Source organism: Glandiceps talaboti, chromosome 6, assembly GCF_964340395.1.
Source record: "Glandiceps talaboti chromosome 6, keGlaTala1.1, whole genome shotgun sequence".
In the NCBI taxonomy this organism is placed as follows: Eukaryota; Metazoa; Hemichordata; class Enteropneusta; family Spengelidae; genus Glandiceps; species Glandiceps talaboti.
Genome location: NC_135554.1, coordinates 6430437 through 6450859, shown reverse-complemented (window position 1 = coordinate 6450859; position 20423 = coordinate 6430437).

Genomic DNA, 20423 nt, shown 5'->3' with positions numbered 1-20423 from the left:
AGTTTAAAGACTTCTATTCACAGACACAAAAAAATAGATTTTGTGAATGTAATTCTAATATTGCGGTGACGTATCAGCATCAACATGAGTGTGTACACATCATCGAAGTAAGTGACGGTTGGAAATTCCGCATATTTTAATGATTTACTATGAATAAATTAAAAAAATATTCCATTAGGCCTACAAAAAATTGTGTGGTTCCGATTACGCTCAATTTTAGAATAGATGGGGTAGGTAGATTTTTTTCTTCAAATGTGAGTGTCTAGTTCAGGTAGTTATATTTTCCGTTGTTTTCTATATGGATTCTGTGTTATTGGTTTCTTCTCATCATATATACAGCCATTATAGATTGGAAGATCAGTTTTATAGTGTCTTTTTTATTTATGTTGATGTTAGTTTCCGCATCCACTTTCTCGCGAGACTTCAACATTTTCGCGAATTTTTAAATTGTTTTCTCGAATACGTACAAAATGTCTAGGATCGGCATTGAAAAACTAGGTTAGGTCGAGTAACCGGAACCAAACAATTTTTTAAGGCCTTAAGATATTGAAAGGTTTAAGGTCAAAGGCCAATTTTACTCGTTAGAGTATGGGAGTTAGAAAACAATCTATGCTTTGAACGGATGTCAAGGTGTATATCGACAAAAAAAAACACATCTCAAATGATCTCAAAGTCTTGAATCCGACTGTTTTGGGGACGATCGCACAATGACACACAAGCTCAACAACAATCGTCTAGTGTCAATGCAATTGCTGAACTTCATTTTCCCACTTCTAGCCAAGTTACGAAAGCTATCACGCCTTCAATGATAAAAGCTCTTGTATTTACTACTGAGATGTGTTGATTAAATGAACTTCTAATGTGAGATACAGTGCTGGGTGTACGGTTAGTATTTTGATTGTATTTTTACCATCATGCATCTCAGTAAACAGGTTCATAAGATTGGAACTTCATATTTACCAACATGTGTTTACATTCCATCGATCGTAGTGGTCTGACCGCTATGTACAGTTTCATCATGGTTTGCATCATATATGCACGTTTGATGTCACGTACATGTACACTTGTGAATGTTCGTTTAGGGGGTAGGTGGGGGGGGGGGGGTTGCCGTAAACGAACGTTTACTGAGATTGTTCGACATTGTGAGCTCGTCCCTTACATACTTTATAATGTTGAGTATGAGTTGGGTATGTTATTTATTCCTTGTGAGTGATATGACCAATGCTATCTCCTACTTATTCATTTGTAATGGGATGTACCTAGTGACGTTATATTCATACTGTTATCATTTTTTGGTAAACATTGATGATGGATACCGCAGAGAGTATTCGAATGTGTATCCCCTTCAGCTCATGTGTGTCGAAGAACTAACATGATTTTGTGCAACACAGTAGAAAAGGGGAGGGGTACCGAACACCATCAATATTAAATACGTGTATGACATTGCGTTTAACATGTAACCAACTATGGGCTGTTAGATCAAGTTTAAATTTGTTCATAAGTGGAAGCATTTTTCCAAGCTGATTCAAACTTCATTATTTTGCTTGGTAATAATAAATTGGTTTGAAGGCCATTTAGCCAAGTGACCGGTTTGTCAAGGTTATTGACCCTAGTATCAGGGTACATTAGCAAGGAACGGAGGTAAAAAGTTGAGATTTTTCCATCGGGCAGACGAAAAGTCACTGACCCCCCCCCCCCCCCCCCAACAGGTTGACCCCCTATCACTTACTTCAGAAACATAATGACCCCCCCCCCCCCATATATATCATATTCACATGACAGTTATTTTTTATCGTGACTCAGAGTGGACTGCTTGACTGGCTCGGGATAGCACAATCATAATTATTGACTACACACGGTAAATATATGTAAAAAGGACTTTTTGTATACCGTAGCATTTTGACAGTACAAAGTAGTTTATTTCCTTGACATCTTGGGTAATTTCTCTCGGATATCCACCATATCATGACTTTAGGATTAGCGAGTGTTCTGGCAAAAGGATAAACTGCATACGAGACGATGTATGTTAATTGTAAAACTGGAATATAGACTTTATTTCGTGTTAACCAGCAGGAGCTTGGCCACGCGGCCTCACTCCAAAGGCAGAGCCAGGAGAGATAGGTGCGACCAGCTCCACGGTCAAAACCCTAGTCAATCAAAACTGCGACGCTATGATCGTTACAATAATTAAATCACAGTAAGTCACGCATAGGAGATAGACTTCCTAAGATAACTATATATGTCATGCATAATTATGAGCGTCGACGCGTCATGGATGTTAAACAAAGGACGCTAAATCTTAAAATTGAATGACATCTCCAGACATACTATATTAGTACCTATTGTCCTGACACTCGTGAGCTTTTGTAATAAAAGATATTCATTTCTCTAACTAGGTGTTTGGCGACATGTCTGACATCGTCACATCAGAACCCAAACACAATGATTTATAAATTCAGGATACTATCTTGGCAAAAATTTCACATTAAAAGACAATTCTAAAATTAGCATAGGATTAAAAGTTTAGGAAAAATGTAATACATTATGACTGATACATTAAGGATTGAATATTGGTTCAATGCATGAGTGACCTCAGGGGTAAGGGAGTCCTAGAGGTTCTCCCCTAGCAGATCTTGAGGTTTTTAAGGCAATGTTTAGCTTATTCATAGCCTTTGAATTAATATTTCACAGCTTCGAAAAGCTAAAGTTAATGTAAGTTTTAATTGAGTTTCCCATGTCACATAAAAATGAACCCGTAACATTGCTAGTGGCATTACTATTGTAGATATAGTAAAGTCACCTGTATGTTAGATAACTTTAGGTGCACATAGCTACTATGTATAAAAATAACACAAACTGGAATCTGACGAGATGCCGTGATTTGTAGTGTCCGAAATAGAAAGTATACAATGTGTATTAATCCTTTCGTACTGAAGAGTAGAACAATTTAGATTAACTTCTTTTATAAATTATATAAGAAGATTACAAAACCTTCAAGTTCATTTTATAAATAAAATGAATGAAGCATTAATTATGAAACAGCCAAGTATTTACATGACAAGTTCTGTAACCAGTGTGGTAGGTAATTCATGTATCATGTATATGTATAGTTATGTTTGAACTCTTACCTGAAGTAATGCTAAAAAATATGTAAGAAACAGGGACAAGAACAAATACCATAGTTCAGATAAGGTTATATGCCATTGTAGAAATGGATATATTTTATTCCATCACAATCCAAAACACAATGACCCCTATCCACAATTGTCAAAACAGGATGACCCCCCCCCCTCCCACTGCCAGTTTCAAAAACAGGTTGACCCCATACCAATCCACCCTCCCCGGCCGAAGAAACTGACCGGTCCCTAGCTATCATCGTAAAGTAGCCTAAAGAAAGCTAGGTAGTTTATAGTTATTTGTACCTCATAATTGGTGGGGGAAAACATCTCGAAGGTGTTTTAGCGGCCCTTCCCTCTCCCTAAGTAACTGTCCCCAGTTTGCACTTTTGGGGACTATAGCACTTCCACTATATCCCCTCTGGATGCAGCCCTTTTTCAGTGAAGTTGAGGAAGGGAGTTTTGTATGAACGGGTTTTAGTCTACACAAGGAGTCCCCTTATACCTCCATGGTCAATGTGACTAAAAGCCGTCCCTCTATATATGGCAATTAGATCTAGAGCCTTCCGTGAGGACGCCATCAACGGGGAGATCTAGAGTAGACGACTTTTAAGGTATTGTATGTGTAAAGTAACCAAAGAAGATATCTCGAATCTACTACGTACAAGGGCTTTATAGAGAGACAGCTTTCTGTCTGAGCATATAGCCTGGCAAGCTTAAGGTAAGACAAACTAATTCTGTTACTTCTATATATCGTTCATATACTAGTAAAATACTATGTGAATATTATGGAAGTATCCAAAACGAAGACAGATACATTCAGATCATTTGGTGTTTATTTGCTCACATGTTAATTTATGTACACTTGTATATATTAGAATGTCCATTCACCAGACCAAGCTTTAGCGATCGCGATTTTACGTGTAACTTGTAAGCGTGCCAATTATTCGAAACCAACACGCCAAAGTAATTAACTGTTAGACATCGACGAGATTCGATAACACATACAGTCATTCAGTGTTTCTTGAAGTCCTTCATTCAGTCTGTCCGTTCGTCTGTCTATCTCTCTAGCGATCGCTCTGAATTCCGAATTTGCTACGAATTGTCAATTCTTATATTCATTTCCTCCTATTATTTATGCAATTTTTATATACGTCAAAACATGAGATATTATCTTAAGACGTCATTGGGGATAAACAATAAAATATACGTCATTAAGATGACTGTGATGGAATTACATGCTTTGTGTCCCCATGTGCAATTTTTATCTCAGTATCTACGTGCACTTTATCATCACCTAGTCTGGCAAGGAGAGAGAGACAGTGTGTATTTTCCGTAATCTAGTCTAGTGAAGGTTAGATGGGCTAATCTGCGCCATCCTTGAACTCGAGTGACAATATATAGACACCGCTGGATATGATAAACAACAAGACTCCGCCTCACTGTTTATCTTCCCAGCGATGTATATTGTATACTTGTTGTAATGGCACTACTTGCCAATCGTTTGAAATTGATAAAATACAAGACTAGAAAATATATATTAAACTTATGTTTAGTTCCTTATTTATATAAATCAGCATTGAAAAGTTGACGTCAAATTGATTTGACACATTTTACAGCATATTTGGCTGACACCAAATTTGGTTTATAGAATCCTGGAGTGTATTCTTCAAAGTCTCTCTTTCGCACCTATATATTATTCAAAACCAATCGCGCAACTCTCAGGCATTCTACCAACATGTAATTGTATATTTTATTTGGTAATTTGTTTGTCAAGAAATAATATCGGTGTACTATACGTATGTACCACTAAACGTTCACCAAATGTAAGCATAAACCATCATAAACCATCCACGTAGTAAGCGTACATGCGTAGTTTTCTTGTAAGATGAATTAATTGATTTAGCCACTAGTGAAAGTTTACACTTTATTTGAAACTTGATATATATAACTTGAATTTGAAATGCTGTCATTGACATGGCCATGACAGTCTTTTTTTATGGCCAGGTCAATGACTTATATTCGAGTATATTTGAATTGGGTTAAGGTCGGCGGATATCCGAGCGCAGACCATTGTGTATCCCTCTTCAGGTCAAGTTCTTGTAAAATATTATGGTTGTGGCAGGTTTAGGTGAAATTGAGAATCCTACACTTGTTTTTCATTTATTATTCGAAAAGGTAAAGTTGTAAGATTATATATATATTTGTATGTATGTATGTATGTATGTGTGTGTGTGTGTGTGTGTGTGTGTGTGTGTGTGTGTGTGTGTGTGTGTGTGTGTGTTTGCTCACGCTCAAATGATGCCAGTGCGTGGTTTATACAACAATACTAAAGGTTTTATTTGTCCTAGCGGAAGGATTCAGTTTACATCTGGTTTCTATGTGCTTTCCATTCACCAATTTTGACGTTTAGTACTCACCCTTTACTGAGTATCAATCTTACTATACTAGTTGGGCTTACTAAGTTTGTCCAGTTATTTTACATTAAATTTATGATACACTGGCCATGTATTTGATTTGATTTTAGATTGCTGACGAAGGTCATTTGTGCAGGGCTGAAACTTAGAAAAGAAAGGTTTTAAATTCAACCTCACTGGGAGCAAGTTCTTTTCATTTCATAGCGAACTCGTACATATCCCTCCTCAGGGTATGCCTTACCCTCGAAGTGACTGATCTTCGTTTAATCAACAAACCCCATGAAGGAAGGAATGACTAATCTTGATTCATTTGATTCGTTCTATGTCAGGGAGTGTAATAGGAACAAGTAATAATCTGTCAACACGAGCAAGGTTGAAATCAACATGGAAGATAAAGGAATCGACAGGATGTTACAGCACACAGCTGATGAGGATGAAAACAGTGACCTGTTACATGTTAAGACATGCAAGATTGTGGAAATACCTTGTAGCTAATCTCTCTCACGCAAACCACAAGCTAAAAAGTTGATGATTACTGCCTTATTATACCTGGCTTTTTTGGTTTGGTAAAGTATAATCTGCTCTGATCTGAAATTACAGTGGTGTTTGTGTATGTGTGTGTGGGGGGGGGGTGGCGGGTGGGGTGAGAAGGGTTTAGTAAATCATTTGCACAGGTTTCAAGGATATATGTGCTCGTCACATACCTCTAAATCGATCCCTAATAACATGTGACGTAATCTGCCCCTTCCTTTCTTTCTTTCTTTCTTTCTTTCTTTCTTTCTTTCTTTCTTTCTTTCTTTCTTTCTTTCTTTCTTTCTTTCTTTCTTTCTTTCTTTCTTTCTTTCTTTCTTTCTTTCTTTCTTTCTTTCTTTCTTTCTTTCTTTCTTTCTTTCTTTCTTTCTTTCTTTCTTTCTTTCTTTCTTTCTTTCTTTCTTTCTTTCTTTCTTTCTTTCTTTCCCTCCCTCCCTCCCTCCCTCCCCTCTCTGTCTGTCTGTCTGTCTGTCTGTCTGTCTGTCTGTCTCTCCACCCGCCTATCTGTCTGTCTGACTGTTCGTGTCTCGTCTGAGCAGGGGCACGAGGCAACAATTCTGGTGAAATCCGAAAATAATAATGATATACAGGTAATAAAGGCCCAAGTTAGATGAGTCACACTTACATACTTACTTCTTCATTTATAGTATATATTAATAAACTCATTATAGACGTCTACACATATTTGTTATGTTGGGTATGAGGCCAGAAATGATTATATGTATGTACTTGTACACTTTCTGGTCTTTTAAAAAATGAAACATTTTTAATAATCGCAGAAAAAGTTTATATAAATATGGAAGACTCCAAAAAAGAATAAAGGAAAAGAAAGTATACGGATAGATTTAGTCTGTAATGCTTTATCTGTTACCAACATTAATGGAACATGATCATGGTGCAAAATCGACGCGGTACGCTTAGTTCGCTGACGTGCTAGCGCTGCTTGCCGTGCTCGAGCTCAAACGCATTCCTTGCTTAAACTAGTAATACAGAGCAGGGGCATGAGGCAACAATTCTGGTGAAACTCGAAAATGATAATGATGTCATACAGGTAATAAAGGCCCAAGTTAGCTATGAGTCACATTTACATATTTACTTCTTTATTTATAGTATATTTTAATATACTCATTATACACATCTACACATATTTGTTATTTTGGGTATAAGGCCAGAAATGGAATGATTAAAAATATTATATGTATGTACTTGAAATGAAACATTTTTTTAAAATAATAATCGCAGAAAAAAAGTTTATATAAATATGGAAGACTCCAAAAAAGAATTAAAAAAAGAAGAAAGTATACGGATAGACATGGTGCAAAATCGACGCTTAGTGAGCTCGCGACAGCTGACGCGCTCCGCTGCTTGGCGTGCTCGAGCTCAAACGTATTCCTTGCTTAAACTTGTAATACAGAGGGGTAGGACACGGCATCGAATAAACCAATCAGGACGCTTCAAATGTGACCCATGAATTTTCTCTCGAAGCTTGATACCACCTGCTGCCCTCTTGTGGTGAGATATATATTTCGCATGTTGCAATACGTACATTGTGGCGTTTGCGGGACAGTAAAACAGATTGCCGAAACGTCTTTTGCGAGGGATATAAACAAAAACAGAATTGATAATATCTTTTGCCGTAGAGTTGCGGTAGGCTCGAACACACAGTCGATTCCGGTCTACATTATTTTCATAAATTTACGTAAAAATAATCATTAAACATTAGTCGTCATATTTGTTTCTCTTCAAAATATACACTTTGAATGAAGCAGAAAAGATAACAGCATCATTTGACAGATTAAACAAATACTCGTAAGTTTGCCCGAAACAGAAAGCGTCCGTGAACGAGGGCGATGTGGTTTCAATCTTTCGACGAAAAAGAATACCAAAGTGTCCTACCCCTTCTTTTTTAGCAAATGAGCAAATTGAGCAAATGCTGAGCTCGTGGAGGTTGAATTTTCAAATTCCAGTACTTTCACTGATGTTTGCCACTGAAGATTCATATCATTCGAGCTCGCGATCGCGCGACAAGACAGAGAAGTAAATTCTACGACCGTTGGGGGCGCTATGCAATCGGTACACTCATAGCGCAGCGTCCGATCCCGTACATTCTATTTATATTCCAGCGTGATTCGAGTTGAATATTATGTATTTCTCTGTGTATTATAATTAGATATTAATTATCGATTCAAGATACTGAACTAATTAGAAACAAGAACTTGAAGGAACCTTTTGTTGTTGTCTTTATTCATGTTATTCAATATTGTTTTTAGACACCAGAATTGTTGCCTCATGCCCTTGGTCTGAGGACATATCCAAAAAAACCTACTGAATCAAGTATAACTTCATAGATATAGTGGTGATACTCTGATTCATGCCCAACGCGCGGGCGGGCGCACGCACGCACGCACGCACGCACGCACGCACGCACGCACGCACGCACGCACGCACACACACACACACACACACACACACACACACACACACACACACACACACACTAAGCGGTATAAATAACACAGTATCAAGTAGTATCAAGCTATCTTGCCTGAGCAAGTATTTGGTGCATGGCGACATTTCGAGACCAACTCGGATTTTTTGTTGAGTAGCATACTCTTTTCAGCATTGATTATAGTCTGACCATCTTGTTACGCAGTCTATATTGCACTGCTACTAACATTAGCATCGAGCACTGTTCTCTCCAGCGAGACACTTACATTCACATGATATATATATATATATATATATATATATATATATATATATATATATATATATATATATATATATAATACTTTTATGACCCCCTTTCTTGACTTGCTGAAATAATGAAAAGCTAAGACACGTGTTTTTCCTGCTTAGTAATATGATACTCACAATTCACTGCCAAGCGTATCTATGGGGAGAAGTTGTTACCCAAATACCTTGCGTCATTTCATTTTCATTTTTTAATTTCGTACACAGGGTATGTTCGTCGCCATAATAGGTCCAAGTCTGCCAGACTTCGGGCGAAATACTGGACAAGGTATCCATCGAATCGCTATCATGCTTTCCGCAGCATCGGATTACTCATTGGTGCAGTCGTGGGAGGTGTGTGTTTTGATAACTTTGAGACCAATCTATTACTTGGTTTATCTGTTGGAGGATTAGGACTAATCGGATGGTTTCTCCCGTGGTGCACCTCTCTAGCGCCTTTATTGCTGGTTTCTACTCTAACTGGATTGGTTAATGGATTTGCAGACATAGGTATGGTAATCAACACAATTAATGAAATGCAACGGGCCTCTGTGAAACATTTTGTTTATGCTTTTTAGTATGTCTTAGTGTACATGTATTGGTGTGTGTCTTTATCATACAAGTGTAAATAGTTGTCAATGTACCTGTACACACACACACACACACACACACACACACACACACACACACACCCACACACACACACACATACAGACGCACACACAGGCAGACACTGGCCCACATTCACTTACAATTATATTAATTTAGAAATCATAATCTCGATATTTTAGGAATATCTTCTCTACATATGTTGATAACTTTCCATTGGTTTATCTTCCTCAGTACTATATTTAAAGTATTGGTTTGCGTTGCAAGTTGACATTTTATCTAACTTCAAGTGTTTTGCCATGGGAATTTCTAAATTATGTTATTCTATTTCAGGTGTGAACGTTGTGTGTGTGTGAATCTCTGGCAAAAAGAAGCTGGGAAATACATGCAGGCACTGCACTTGTCGTTTGCAATAGGTGCTACAATCAGTCCTCTAATTGCTGGCCCATTCCTCACAGTAGAAACAGACGTGCGTCAAGAACATTTCCCCAATGATGAAGTCACTGTCGATAGTGCCACCTTTGATGTTGATTATAGTCCAGAAAAACATGCCCCAAAGATAGCTGGAAGTGCCAACGGTACACACAAAGCAGTCTCTCCTGTCAAAGTTCTGCAACATCTCAGCAAAGACTACACAACACTTGGGTTGAATGCTGAGAAAGTCCAGGTTACCAACACTGCATTCAACAATAAAACAGAGGCCAGGAAGGAATTTTACCAGACCTCTAAACTTTGGATTCCATACACAATCACATCTACGTATAATATATTTATCGGTTGCTGTCATTTGTGTTTGTTTATCAAAGGTCCTCGAAAAGTAAGAACCGAGAAGAGCATTGCCCCTAAAACTGAATCGGAGACAAGTGTACCAGCAAACAAGTCTTTCAGAGTAACTCTTCTTGTTCTTCTGTTTGCGTTCTACTTCACGTATGCAGGTCAAGAAAGAACAGTCGGAAATTTCTTGTATAGCTTTGCCCTTAACTCGGATCTTGGTTTTACGCCAGCATTAGCTAGCTATCTTAACTCCTTATTATTAGGATGCATAGCTGCTTCTCGTGCTGCGGGCGTCGTCACTGCGGCGTTTCTTTCACCTGATACCGTGCTGGCAATATACATAGCAGGGCTGATGTTCGCTACAGTTCTATTGGCAGTGTTTGGAAGATCCGTGACATGGATTCTATGGCTCTCTACTGCCCTCTTAGGATATCGATGGTTCTTAGCGACCGTATTTGCATCCGGGGTATCATGGGCAGTTCAATATATTAGACTGACTGGAAAAGCTACATATCTACCTTTAATGTGGCTGTGTCGATGTCCTCGATCATATTGCCTGTAACTATTGGTAAACTGTTTACTGTATACAGATATGGTACATTGGTCTACGTTTTATTAGCACTGTGTGCTTCAAACGCCATCGCTTATACAATTATGCAAATTAGTGCCAGACGCCACGAGATGAGAAAACAATAAGTCACAATTCTTACCATGGTTATCTTTAAAGCTGCAACTTAGCCTTTTTTTAAAAATCTATTTGTTAGATAAAATAACTTAATGGCTATATCCTGAACAGTACTGACTCACCATCAATTTTTTGTAGTTGTTGTATACAATGACAAATCAATCGATGAATTCACTTTTGGGCCTGTACCCAAAACGGCGATCAGGATTTAAACCTGTTATTGCAATACTAATTGATAAGATCGCCACTAATTAATATGTACAATGTCTTGCTTATTGGTATTTTAACACTTTTCAATGAATAGATGACTGTTGTTTGATCGAAAAAAAAATGACGTTACAGTTACAAACTAGTGCAGTTTTGACATGGCGACAGATTCAAAACCAAGCTTTCGCTCAAAATTTAAACTTGTCACTGCACCACCTAAGAGTAATTATATTGACAACTATAGTTAACAGATACAATGTATTATTATAAGTAACTGACTAATTTTTAGTGAATATGTATTTAGTTACTAGATGAAAGCTTTACAGGTTACAGTATATATTCAGATAACCCCTTTTTGCGTAATTCATGCATATAGTGCCATTCTAATATCTAAGAAGATGTTCGTAGGTTGTGTTTCTTTTCTTATTTTAAGAGAAAACCAGATTTAAACTGAACTCCTTCCGTAAGGGTATAGTCTTGCAATTTCATGATTTATTCAAGAAATTTAGCTCTATATCTGTGATTCGTCAAGTCCCAATGAAAGTTAGTTGTCACAAATGTTGAAATGCCCGCCTCCTATCCTCGACTTCACTCGGCTTTCGTGATCCCTACACATCCGGGAAGTCGGTCGGTCTACTTGTTGCATGTAGACTATTTCACTACGGGAAAATTGTCAAAATTTTGTTGAGTGGCGCGCCCTCACTGTGCACTAATTATATAGAAGTCAATGTATAGGTCACCATTATTGAGTCGTGAAATTTTCTTCGTAGGCTAGGCGAGGCTTGTTCTATTTTCCATATTTTGACCACACACATTTGGGTATCAATAATAGATTATTACACTTGATAAATATATGAGAGTTATTATATCCTGAGATACAGAGCTAGATAAAAGATTATGTACAAGCCTTGCAACAAACAGTGGTAGTCTGTTATTGAGAGAAATCGGAAAAGAACACGGTTCGAGGTCAATATAATACCTCCCAAACTTCTAATCGAAAATCTAAAAGGACACGATTTCTCTTTATTCATCTGTGCATTAGTGTGTGAAATTTGAAAATAATATGTCCATATTTGATGAAATTGAAACAATGATAAATATTTCACCTGTTTGTGAACTCCGCGCTCACTGTCAACCCATTTTAAGGCCAAGAAAAAAAATTGTTTTCTGGTGAGTTTGAATCACTTAAATACCCTGCCCCGGTCTTCTTTTTTCTCGTGTTTTTCCAGCCAATGCAGAGTGCAGATTCAAGGGAAACACAAGATAAGGTTAGCACGAAACCCCTGAAAACAGAGTCTTTCAGAGAGGGGGGGGGGGGAATCGACCTCATGTATATTAATATATTAACGAGATAGACTACGACTTACTAGTCTTGTTTTCAAGTTCACTATCTTTCTAGACTGAATGAAAACATCTTGTCTTTCAAACTTTCCTATCTAAATCAAAGCTTCTCTAACTTTCTCTTATAACGTGTTTATCTGTTACATTTACTAATTTACAAAATATCAAAATACGCACTGCTAGACAATTTAATACGTCTCCAAATCAGATGATAAACAATGGCATAATTCTACTTCTTTGTTACCATGGAAACCAGTACATGTAATAGAGACTTTGAAGTCTGCATTGCCACTTTGGTATTCCATAGAAAGAGTAGTTGCTTAACCCACATGTTATTGACTGTACTATGTGCCAAATAGACAAATTCAGTCATTATTATTATTTTGTTATGCAACATTTTTATAATGCATTATGAATAAAAAAGTATTGAATGTCATATTTTGTCGTTAATCATGTATATTGAAAATTTACTTTTGTACAAAATAAGTTTGTTTTGTAAATAGTCCTCCCTCCTTACTATTGCAAATGCAATGTGACATCAAAGCTATTATTTTTCGCGGCCTAAAGCATAAGATATTTAGACCTGAACTTTCCATGTCCGTTAGTTCCGAAAGATAATTAACAGGTCATATATGTAAAACACAAGTTTAGATACTTCTGTCGGGGGGGGGGGGTGGTGATAATTTTGGCAGCAGAGCAGCAGGGAGAGGGACATTGACATTGACAAGGTTGGCAGCAGACCAAGGGAATGGGTAGGGGAGGATGTGGCATGGGGGGGGGGGAGCTACTCCCCTTATTTGAGTATACGTATATGTGCATATGTAGTTCAAACGTCATGTGCATATGTACTTCAACAACTTTTTCGACAACTAGGGGACTTCCAAAACTACAGATATAGAGCTAAATAAACAATTATTATGTTCAAATGATACCAATAAGGAATCCTAACATTTGTTCCGTATGGATGGGTAGATGTATGTCTGTGTGTATATGTATCACTGTAAAATTTCATTAAAAAAACAAAACACCTGTTCAACTATATACTTAGATTGATATCCCAAAGTCCTTTCAGATTTCTTACAGTTTGACACACCCTTTTACCAAATGACTATATACCAACTACTATATCCAATATTTTTGCATTCCAGCAATTATTATGTGTAGGAAAAAAACTAAATATTACCCTTATGGACGGCATTCAGTTTAAAATCTGATTAAAAACGTAAACGGTGGGTTTCATATTAGTATGAAGCTTTGTAACAGTGTGTGTGATAATATTCTTAAATGCGAAGCTCCAAAATATCACGATTTGAAGTTTGAATGAGAAATGTTACAGAATTGTGTGTGCGTGAATCTTCATCCTGCCCAACAACCAAAAGTGACATTCCTTTGAAATCCTGTTTGTTGTATTACATTAAGAGCCTTGTGGGATTAGACTAAAAAGACAAAATAAAATGTCATATTTTTAGTTGTTCCTATCTTATCTATGTGAATAAATTTACATATCAATGCAGTGTTGATCCAGGTTTCCGCCGTAAACACAATGTCTATTCAATCCCATTAAACAAAGCATTGAATTGTTCTTGATTACCTATTCATGATCCAAACAATATAATGTATTTGTTTATGGATTACATTGGTAGAGTAGACTGAAGTTCATTTGTAGAAACTAATCTAGTATATATACAGCCTGGTGTCACTATTGAATGACCTAGATTTTGACTTTACAAATGTTTACTGTTGCTATTAGCATGGTCTTATTACTAGGCACACATGTATGTCCTTTTAAAATTGTATCCACTTGCCTAACCATCCCTGTTGTTATCTTTGCAATATATATCCTCATTTGGAAGTTGCTATCAATTCATACTCATATTTTAACATTCTGAATGACTAAGAAATGGCAAGTAAAGTCAGAAGGAACATTTGAACTGTTTATTTTATTGAATTTGCCCAAATTTCAGCGATAAACAATAATTCTCATTCAGATACGCACTCATGGGTTTCCTAACCCTGCCATAGAGGGCGTCGATTAAATGTTTTTCATCTAATTGAAGACAGGGTCGTTTGGGTCATGAGAAACAGAATTAAGACTGTCCTTACATATACCTACCAATTACTGTTACCTTTCCAACATACATAATGTTCCGACTGTTGCTATGGACATGGTCTTGTTGATAGGCATATTTGCATACATGTTTTGATATTTTTTTTTGCCTGACTAGCCAAAAATGTTATCTTTCCAAAACATACTGCCATTGTTGGCTGTTGCTAAGGCCATATAAATGGAGGTTGACTATAATAATGGATTCATGGGTTTTCATTGCCCAACCAATGGTTAAGAATAGGGTCTTGGAGCCAAATTTTATTTTTAGCCCCCTAAGACTAATTTTGAAGATAAAAATTGCCAACTTCTATTTTTTATATGTGGTCCTATAATGAACGTAACCATATATGTTTCATAAAATTAACATGCATTTCACACGAAAACCCATATGCCCCTGCACTAGTTCCAGGACATCTGAAGTCTCCTAGCACATCCACATCGAATCACCAGGACATTCAGTCAACATAAACAAAATTATGTAAATATTCTTGACACCGAAACCAGTTAAATGAAAGAAGGCATACACATCCGGGCACTTAAAACCATCATTAAACAGAGACGGAGGGCGATATAAACTTTCAGGCACCGATGACTCCTTATTAGGCTCACCTGTCCATAACGTGTAAAGAATAGTGGGTCAATCGGTTGACAAAGGCTGAAGTGTGCAGTCGAAAATTTCAGGTGAAAATTTTCAGTTGTGTTGGGAACAAAAGTTGAATTGAACATTACTAATGTATTGTTGTACATGTTAATTACACTAATAAACATGCATATGGTTATCCATCAGATTGATGGTTATCTAACATGTTAATTACACTAATTAACACTTGTTTAACATACCCATATTCATTTATCGACTTATTCTTCAAAATAGAGAACATTGTCATAAAATAAAAATACCAGCAAAACCAAATAATAATGTATAGTGTAATAGTGTATATTAGATACAAGTACTCATATTAAATATAATTTAAAGTAAAATTATGGGGTTAAATTCAAAGGATCAGTTCTCTTCTGCAAGTGTTCCTGAGATGTAGCGTTTCAACAATATAAGGTCATTGTTTGCATATTATCTCCTCTATTGCTAGTTTAGGTCTAATATGTCTCCCTTTTCGGTCATTAGGTTATGATCACTAATTGTCAATTTACAAATAAGTTTCCTATGGGAATTGTTTGTGACATTATACAAATATTCTTCCATTTTGAATTTAGTTTTAGGTGTGCAATTCTTTGCCTCCCATAGATGAAATATATTGTTTATCTATCCTCTCTAGTATGTTATTCATGTTATGTCTGTTTCCATTATTTCAGTAATTTTCTATGTTCTCAGATCCACTTATGGTTTGTAGAGCAGTAGCCAGGCTGTTTTGTTAACTATGTTTTATTTGCTAGCCTCACCGATAAGACTGTTTTCTTTTTTCGTACACACTCTCTGCCAGTATTTCACCATCATGTTATTAACAAAATTTTGACAGTGGTTGCCTACCTAGTCCCCCCTTAGTCTTTTGCTAGATCAAACTTAACGTTAGGTTGAAATTCAATCCCTAGATACTTATAGCTATGTACGATCTCGATATCCAATTGATGTTTTAATAATCTATTATTTCTATTAAATATTAATACCTTTGTTTAATCTATATTGTTTAACCTGCATAGTTATCTGACAAGGGAGGTATTTGGTGATGAAAGGGATGTAGTCAAATACTCCAATACTCATGACATACTACTCACAGTGGTATTCCAAAAATGTACACTAATTGTGCATTTTACATGTAATCTGCATTACTATTGTTTATCTTACTTTGGATTGGTTTGTTGATTGAAAAGTTCACTCAAAATCGAACGTCAATAACTATTTATGAACAGAAAATATGTAGGATTACTAATGTATTGTTTTACATGTTAATTACACTAATTAACACTTGTTTAACATTCGCATTTATCTAACAAGGATAATATTTAATGATGAAAGGAAGGTATTCAAGTACTCCAATATAAATTATTGACAGACATACTACTCTCATGGGCGTTCACAAAAATGTATACTTATTGTACGTTACATGTAATCTGTAACCTTAACTAAAGTGATTAAATTACACACATTAAGTCTGTTTAAATTCAATAGGAATGTTTGTACAATCATATAGTGACTCAAAAGTAATTCATGACTTTAAGACCTACCATAGACATATGTTACTTGCATTGGTTTTTGAACAAATGATATTTCATGAAAATATTATTTTTTCACTAATTATGCTAATTAAGAAACGTCATTTTTCGTCATGTTCCATCACTTAATTTTTTTTCTAGACTTTTGATATGTTATTCAGCATAAAATTCTGAGCAAGATGCATTTACAATAATTTCTGTTGCAATTATGTCAAGGCTCGGCCTAAATTTCCGCTAGACTGATTGGAGTAGTAGCTGGCATTTCAACAACGTTTTCACAACTAGGTTTAAATGGGACTTCATAAAACACAAATACAGAGCTAAATAAACAATTAATATGTTCAAATGATAAGCAATCCCAACATTTGTTCCGTATGCATGGGTAAATGTATGTCTGTATGTGTATCTCTGTAAAAAGTCATTTAAAAAACCATAACACCTGTTCCACTACATACTTAGATTGATATCACAAAGTCCTTTCAGATTTCTTATAGTTTTACACACCCTTTTTACCAATTGAGGGGTATATCATGTACTAATAGACTACTATAGCCAATATTTTTGCATTCCAGCAATTATTATGTGTAGGAAAAAAAAACTAAATATTACCCTTATGGACGGCATTCAGTTTAAAATCTGATTAAAAACGTTAACGGTGGGTTTCATATTAATATGAAGCTTTGTAACAGTGTGTGTGATAATATTCTTAAATGCGAAGCTCCAAAATATCACGATTTGAAGTTTGAATGAGAAATGTTACAGAATTGTGTGTGCGTGAATCTTCATCCTGCCCAACAACCAAAAGTGACATTCCTTTGAAATCCTGTTTGTTGTATTACATTAAGAGCCTTGTGGGATTAGACTAAAAAGACAAAATAAAATGTCATATTTTTAGTTGTTCCTATCTTATCTATGTGAATAAATTTACATATCAATGCAGTGTTGATCCAGGTTTCCGCCGTAAACACAATGTCTATTCAATCCCATTAAACAAAGCATTGAATTTTTCTAGATTTCCTATTCATGATCCAAACAATAGAATGTATTTGTTTGTGGATTGCATTGTTCATACGTGTATTACCATCAGGCACAATAAAAAAAAATACTTGTTTCCAAAAATAATACTTCAGAAAATAGGGTAGGTAGGTCTGAATTTCATTTTATTTTACTTTAATTTATTGTAAATTATTTCGACACCAATATAATATACTTCGACACAATTACTTTCGCGAGAGTTTGATGAGATTTAAAAGAAGTAAATGAAGTCAATTATAAGTTAAGTAGACGAACACGTTATGCTGACTGTACTGTAATGGACATAATCTAAAAAGACCCGGTTTCTCCCTGATTTCTTTAAGTGACAACAGATGAGGCTAAGGCATGAAGGTGCACATTGAAATAGAAATAATTGTTGTCATTTTACCCTTTTGCATGCAAACGAAAATGTTTAGGGTCGGGGGCATAAACTAGGGTTGGTCGAGTTATCGGAAACACAATATTGTTTTTATTTGGCCTATTCGAAAAGGAAGCCTATATTTAGCGAGGCACAATACATAAAGTTTGCATTCTATTCCCTGACTTTTAAACTTCGTGGTGAAGTCTGTGCTACTGACTGGTACGTATCATTTATTGGTGTTATCTATCGTTATCAGCTTATCGCAATATAATCATTTATGATGTTTTCTTTTGTTTACCTGGTATCATGATTTTACCTCGTAATGTAATAAATTTTGGGGCGAGAACTGTTCACTTAATTGTTTTTGGTTCCTGGCATATTTTTCCTATAGGTAACAATGTCGCCAAAACGTGAAAAAAAAAACTGTATTTAAAGCCGTTCTCAGCAGTGCCTTCATAGTTGTTGGGTTGCAGGAACGTATGGACTATATTGATTCGTATATTAAATGCCTTGATGTTTTAACGTCACTTTTAAAACATTCACATATCTCGGAATGTTTGTTTTTGTGAACTAAGGAAATGTTCAGTAGGCAAATGTTAGGGTGTCACAGCAACCATCTGGTTTACACGGATGGCATAGTACTGATTTGTCCGTCAGTTATGTTCAAGATTCGTAAACAGTTCGGAGAGCAGTGTGACATCACAAAACTGAATGTATCTGTCCCTTTGACCCAGGTAATTATTTGGTTGTGAAGTGGGTGGAATTGCAATTAATAATTTGTCAAATACGGACGATATGTATCACATCTCTTCAGCTATCAAAGGTCTCAGTAAACATCTCTGTGAACATTATATGTTGATAATCTTGATAATCAAAGTTAGATATCCTTTTTAACCGTTACGCTACAATATCAACCTTTGTACACTTTAAGTCGTCCACAACTTGAAAACTTTTGTTATTCCCGATCAACCTTTGTGGAAATTTTCTCGAATTCGTATCTAATTTTAATTACTTGAGACATGTTTTAAGTGATGACTTGATAGACAATCAAGATATCAACTATATCTACATCTGCAGATTTCATGTTTACAGATAACACAAAGTATAAAATGTACTTTCAGCATCGATGCGTGTATCATATCTTCTTTCCGTATTAAACATTTTGTGTTCGAATATAATCCAATATAACATGAAGGACAATTTTCTCACTCTCATTCAGATACAAAGATAACAATGAAGACAGCCTTAGTTTTGTTGCTGAGTTTGGCTCTGGTGCTGTCATTTTTTGTTAGAGATAGCGAAGAGTGGAGACGAAGAAGTAAAATGCCGAACAAAAAAGAAACTCAGGAGGAGATGGAAGTAGAAGAGGAAGTCTTGCAAGATATGATGTAAGTTTGCTATTGTCAACGTCTGGATATATACATGTATGGCTAATTAAAAGATGACCACAACAATTACATGTATTTATTACTTTTGTAAATCAAACATTTTCTACTAAAGATTCTTCTTTGCCTGTCTTTGTGCTAATCGATGGTGTTCACTCTATAAACTCAAATGCTTTTGGGGTGTAAAATACTAGAAACACACAATTAACTGTGTGAGTTGGAGTTGTGCTTTGACAAAGATGGCTTAGACTTGCTGGAGCCAAAGTCGTCAATTGTGGGGTAAAATCGAAGAGTAGTAAAAAAAACTTACCAAGAGATAATATGGTATAGCTAATAATAATTTTGCACAATCGAGTTTGCAATACATGAACATTTTCCTGTATACAAAATAAATACTAATTATTGCGTCTGTGTAATTAACAGTAAGTAATACAATTAAAATGTAATCGGTGAACGTGCAACCAGCACGAATTCAAACGACAAAGCTCATTTATTATTAAAGTATGCAGTTGAAATTGGTATTATATGTCAAAATGACATAGAATGTGTAGAAACAATGTGAGGAACTGTGGAATGGGAAATACATATTGAAATCATATGGATATACTCAGTTCTTGGTGAGCTTGACTGACCTGGAACAAAATAACATTAAAATTCAATTAATTGAGACTGATCTACCGTAGAAGACTTAATTTCAATTTCGATGAATTATGATGGGCAAATTGTGTCTTTAACGAGCTCAATTCCATTAGTGAAGAGTCTTCATAAACATGACAAAATTGTCCGGAATTGACCAAAACTGATCAAATATAAAAACAAAATTTTTCAGATTAAATATGAATATAATAGGTCCAAGAGATGAAAACAGGTTAAAGGGTTCCTGGTCAATCTATTTCGCTACAACCAAACAAATACATGGAATGTTTAAGATACAGTTACAACGTTGCTGTACA